The sequence below is a fragment of the Artemia sp. Qi Xiang Cuo genome, chromosome 13 (genome assembly GCF_049724085.1).
Source record: "Artemia sp. Qi Xiang Cuo chromosome 13, ASM4972408v1, whole genome shotgun sequence".
Taxonomy (NCBI): Eukaryota; Metazoa; Arthropoda; class Branchiopoda; order Anostraca; family Artemiidae; genus Artemia; species Artemia sp. Qi Xiang Cuo.
Window position 1 is genome coordinate 36998912 of NC_142806.1, and position 6000 is coordinate 37004911.

The 6000-nt window shown below is 34.4% G+C and overlaps 1 protein-coding gene across 1 annotated transcript in view; it reads right to left on the bottom strand.

Moving 5' to 3' along the window:
- The window catches only part of LOC148945242 (gamma-aminobutyric acid type B receptor subunit 1-like), a 171171-nt gene that overhangs the window by 139615 nt on the left and 25556 nt on the right, over positions 1 to 6000 (bottom strand). The window lies entirely within an intron of this gene.

Sequence of the window (6000 nt, forward strand, 5' to 3'; positions counted from 1 at the left end):
AATACAGGTCTCCGCTCTTAAAAAAAAACTTATGTCAAAAGTTTGTATTTGATCTTTACCCGTTTAGATTTTATTGGTAGTTTCTCTTAAGACCTGACTTTCACTTATGTATTATATTTTTCAATGTGCATAATTTTAGTAGTCCTAAAAATTCGACGCAGGGGTGGCTCGGGGGGATGATGAGTGGTGGTGATTCACTCCCTCCTTGCTTTTTATAAAGTCGCACAAGTCGTATATTTTGACCTCATTGAGGTCCCAGATGCTCAATTCAGAGACAATTTAAGTTCTATTTTCCTTCTCCTGGAAAGACTTTCACAAAATTAAACTTATCGGTAAAGAAATGCTAGAATTTAGACGTAGATAGCGAAAACCAAATTCACATGCAAATAAAATGAAGTCGTTTTATTTTATCGTTTAATTCTAATTTGTACAATTTTCTTTCAAACAGAGTGGTTTAAATTAAATCAGGTTTAAAGGGACTCGATGGTAGCAACTAGCGCCTATAAAACTTGCTTATGCTCATTATTTTTTTTTGTCTGGTGGTTTAGAGCTAGCCCCTACTTTTTGTGAAGTCATATAGGCTAAGTGATTTATTTTAGCCTCATCCAGTTTCCAGACGCTCAATTCAGTCACAGAAAGTCTACATTGTATTTTCCTTCTCCTGAAAATACTGGGATTTTCAAATTTATCAGTCTGGAAATGGTTGATTTTAGTGCTCTTTAGCTTCAGTCGTAGATAGCGAGAACCAAAGATAGTGAACCCTGAATAGATAGTATGAACAAACCAATAGCAAGAGATAAGGTTACCTGCATTGGGTGTAGATTGAACTTCGACTATGAGTGGAAAAGAAGGCATGAAAGTTTCAAACACAATAGAAAGTAATCAGAATTTAAAGAAACAGAGTCAAGAGACCCTTTCAAAGCACGTATCCACGACAGTGAAAAAGCTTGATTGCAAAACAAGGTTGAGATGGATACAACGCTTGAAAAGGACACGCAAGATTTGTGTATATGCCCAGCATTCGTTTCTCAGGACAGGAATGCTTTTGAAGATCTGGGATAGCTCATACTCTTTCTAGTAAGGTTTTGTCTAGGACGAAAGTAATGAGTAATGCTGAGCTTATAACAAACTGATATTGGGTAAAAAAAAATATTCCAAATATGTGCCTCCAGCTCTTTACCTTAATTTTTTGTCTCACCATCAATCAACATAAATGATGAGAAGGAGTCAAATATAGGGCAAGACTTCTCCGATTGAAGACGCAACAAGGTGTTTTTACATGTGTAGCTAAGCTGAAATACACTATGTCAGTAGTTGCTGGTTTCAATACCATTGTTAAGACTATCTGACAAAATTATATGTTGAATGCAAGGGATATCTTGTTGGAAATTCAATCCACATCACCTTCTGTGTTTGAGCTAAGTAGCGAGCTAGCAATCGATTGCACTGAAGAACTTATTAATATTTCAACAATTAGTGGGGTTGTCGTCAAAAGTTACAGTGACTTTTTTTTAAACTATAGTTCAAAAGGATCAGTAGGGTGTATCTATGGAATTCTATGGGGCCCCTAGGAATTCCCTTGCTATTCTACGGGTCCTCTACACCTTTTCAAAGAGAGTCAGAACTCCCTCACACAGTTGGACATAGGCAAGCAAGAGTGACAATTTCCAGACAATATTGGCAGGCGTCTTATCGGGATTAAGAAAACAATGGATGGAAATGTGTGATTTAATACACCTTGACAAAAGAATTTTTTTGGCAATTGGCATTTTTTTTCTGATAAAGAAAAAGGGTTTAGCATTTGTGAATACTTCGATATGTACTGTATAATACACAAGTGATGTTTGGACAGTGTTGTCAATTTAAAATAATTTAAAGTTATACTATACGAAGAAGTTTATACTAAGAGGGGTGTAGATGACAAGAAAAGAATTGTAATAACGAATAGCTTTACTTCTTCGATGTGTTCCATATAATACATAAGTGGTGGGATGATGGCAGAAGGATCTCTTAGAGTACTTATAGTGCTGTACGATGGGCCGAGCTGCTAGGCAAGGTATAATGTGGTCCCACATGTCTTGAAAGAATGCAGTTTGTTATTAAAAATTGGATGCTACAATCAGAACTGTTTGACTGACATTTAAAAAGGGGTAATCGGATTTGCGAATTGGAGTGTAGGATTTGCGAATTTGATCCTATTAAGGATTGACTTGAAATAAAAAATTTTAACAAGAAATGGCTGAAAAGTGTTTTGGGGGAGATGGGGTGATTGTGTACTGTATAATACACAAGTGATGTTTGGACAGTGTTGTCAATTTAAAATAGTTTAACGTTATACTATACGAAGAATTTGATATTAAGAGGGGTGTAGATGACAAGAAAAGAACTGTAATAACGAATAGCTTTACTTCTTCGAAGTGTTCCGTATAATACATAAGTGGTGGGGTGATGATAGAAGGATCTCTTAGAGTACTTATGGTGCTGTACGATGGGCCGAGCTGCTAGACAAGGTATAATGTGGTCAAACATGTTTTGAGATGGGTTGATTGTGTTCTGTATAATACACAAGTGATGTTTGGACAGTGTTGTCAATTTAAAATAGTTGGATAATTTCCATTCGTCTTAGTTTTTAACGATGCTCCTTATTTCTAGTTGAAAATGCTTATTTTTTAATTTAATTGGGATGAAAAGTCAAAGTCTAACATAAAGAGCAAGGTATTTCGGAGGGGGCAGCTCACATCATATACTGGATAATTTCCATTCTTCTTAGTTTTTAACGATGCTCCTTATTTCTAGTTGAAAATGCTTATTTTTTAATTTAATTCGGATTAAAAGTCAAAGTCTAACATAAAGACCAAGGTATTTCGTAGGGGGTAGCTCACTTCATATAAGGGATAATTTCCATTCGTCTTAGTTTTTAACGATGCTCTTTATTTCTAGTTTAAAATGATTATTTTTTAATTTAATAGGTAATAAAAGTCAAAGTTTATCATAAAAAACAAGGTATTTTGGAGGGGGTAGCTCACTTCATATACGGGATAATTTCCATTCGTCTTAGTTTTTAACGATGCTCCTTATTTCTAGTTGAAAATGCTTATTTTTTAATTTAATTGGGATGAAAAGTCTATTTCTAGTTGAAAATGCTTATTTTTTAATTTAATTGGGATGAAAAGTCAAAGTCTAACATAAAGAACAAGGTATTTCGGAGGGGGTAGCTCACTTCATATACATGATAATTTCCATTCGTCTTAGTTTTTAAAGATGCTCCTTATTTCTAGTTGAAAATGCTTATTTTTTAATTTAATTGGGATGAACATTCAAAGTCTAACATAAAGAGCAAGGTATTTCGAAGGGGGCAGCTCACTTCATATACGGGATAATTTCCATTCGTCTTAGTTTTTAACGATGCTCCTTATTTCTAGTTGAAAATGCTTATTTTTTAATTTAATTGGGATGAAAAGTCAAAGTCTAACATAAAGAACAAGGTATTTCGGAGGGGGTAGCTCACTTCAAATACGGCCCAAAAAAGAATCATCTCCTCAAGAGTCTGCTGCTGGAACACAATTAAAGAAGGAGCAATTCGATTCATTTGTATTTAAAATTGTAAATCTAATGCCCCAATAATATCGCTAAAAAAGAGAGTGACTCCTAACCTATCTCATGGAAAGTGGTCAAGATCACATTCAGCTTGAGAGCAATGTGGAAAGGATTTTAGTTCGGAGCAAAAGATATAATTTAATTGATTTAATGTACGGTATGGGTGACAAATATTAAGGGACCGTTATCTTTTGACACTCATCTATGCAAATGTCTAAATAAAATTAAATTACCCAAAAGTAATATTAGCAGTATAAAAATTATAAAAAAATTAAATGAACATGCATCGTCATTCTCATCGTAATCAACAACATAGGCATCTTTAAAATATGAACTTGAAGAAGAAGAAGATTTTTAATCAATTGTTGAAAATACTAGCACACCACTGATAGCTAGACAAAATCGAAAACGTATCAAGTCAACGTCACCATCACCACCACCACCGACCACTAGTATACCCCTGGGTAGTGAATTCTATATTCCGTGCCTAACATTGGTACAGTTGAAGTTATGAAAGGTGTTTATATAGATATTTTCTTGATGGGCAGTTTCGGTATCCACACCACTGTTCCCAAAGTCACATATGTTTACGCTAAAATTGTGGGAGACTATCTAAAGACTGAATTCATTCACACTCTCTACAAAAGTCATAACATTCGTCCTTATCGAGATCAAAAAACTAAGGACTTTTACACAGTGTATAAAATTCCAACAGATATCCTGACTCTAGATGAGTTTCAAAGACGTCAAAATACACCGAAAAATCACATTCTACTTGCAATCAGTGTCAATAGCCATTATAATCATGCCATTCTATTACGATCGAAGGGAGGCGTTGAAGTTGCTCAGGCCTTTGAAAGTGTTTTCAAATAGGATTCGCATAAAAAAAATTCAAATGTATCGCGGTAGTGAATTTGTTAATACCCTAGTTGCAAAGATACTAAAGAAACATAGTACACTGGTCTATTTCGGTCGAAGTTCTATAAGGGATGCAAAGATTAAAAGATCAATCAGAAGTATTTGACTTTACATTTCAAGATATTTTACATTGAAAAATACACCGGCTTTTATACATGACCTTGTTCAAAACACGCTGAATTATAATCACTGACCTCTGCGATCGCTGACCAATTCTACGCCAAAGAAATTTCATTATTCTGATAGTGATACAATTGAAAAATTTCTTAAACAGTATGCGAATGAATCACTTGTCAAGAAGAAGAAGAAAAATAAATTCATTTTTGGTGATACTGTTCGAATTCATAGAAAAACTAATGTTTTTGAAAAGGTGAATTACTTATGGTCCACGGAACTTTTTAAAGTAACAAAAATCCCAGGCAATTAGCCCATAATTTATTACCAGTGTGGTACTAAAGATGAGATGACTTTTATCGTGTTTTATGATTAAGAATTGCGAAAAGTTAAAAATTCAACTGAAATCTATCGAATTGTAAAGATATTAAAGACATTTAATCACAGGGGTAGGAAACATTTACTGGTTCAGTGGCTAAGATACAACTCTGATCTTCAGTCTTGGATTGATGTTAAAAATACTGACTAGGCCCCATCATTTTTGTGTAACATTCATGTCCAATGTTCCCGATCTTCTCTGCAACAAGTTGAATAGAACACGGGATTTTTGGAAAAAGCTTTCCCCCACCATCAAATTTTAAAGTGAGTTTGAAGTGACTCTTGTCGACTGTATTCTCAGAAATTCATTCTACATTCTTAGAAAAGATAGTGTGTATGATATATAAATTAAACCATTTGATTGGGGAGTGAATGAGTTGGGCTATTTAAACTGAGAATGGATTGAATCATTTAAATCTAGGGGATGTACTTATGCCAAATCGACATTTACTGGAAATGAAACTATAGGAGATTTGTGTCGAGTACTTCATAGATAAACCTCATTTCAAAGGACAGGCACATTCTACTTTGTTTAGACATTGGAATGCGATAAGATTTATATTAGATCACTGCAACAATTATTCTCAAGGATAATCTGAGAGATGCTTTTGGCTTTAAACAGACTGCAATCCATGGGGAAAATAGTGGAACCGTTTACGGGATAGATCAAGTAATTTTTGCTGATTATCAACCTGGGTTTGCCTTGGACTACTGAATATTTATCTATGAATCCTTTATGTAGACACCGAGAGTCGGTAATTCAAATGTCCCCCTCCTACTTTTTCTTGAAAGAAAAACAACTCATGAACGTGTTCGTTCCTATGATATATAGCATCTTAAGTATGCTCCTGTAAACACTTCTTACTTGGAAATCTTTCAGTTAACACTAAGAAAGTAATAGGGTGATTATCTAGAAATAGCAAAAGGCTTAGAAGTTATTACTTGTCATTTTGGATGCAGTGTCAACGACAGCATAATCACATAAAATAAAAA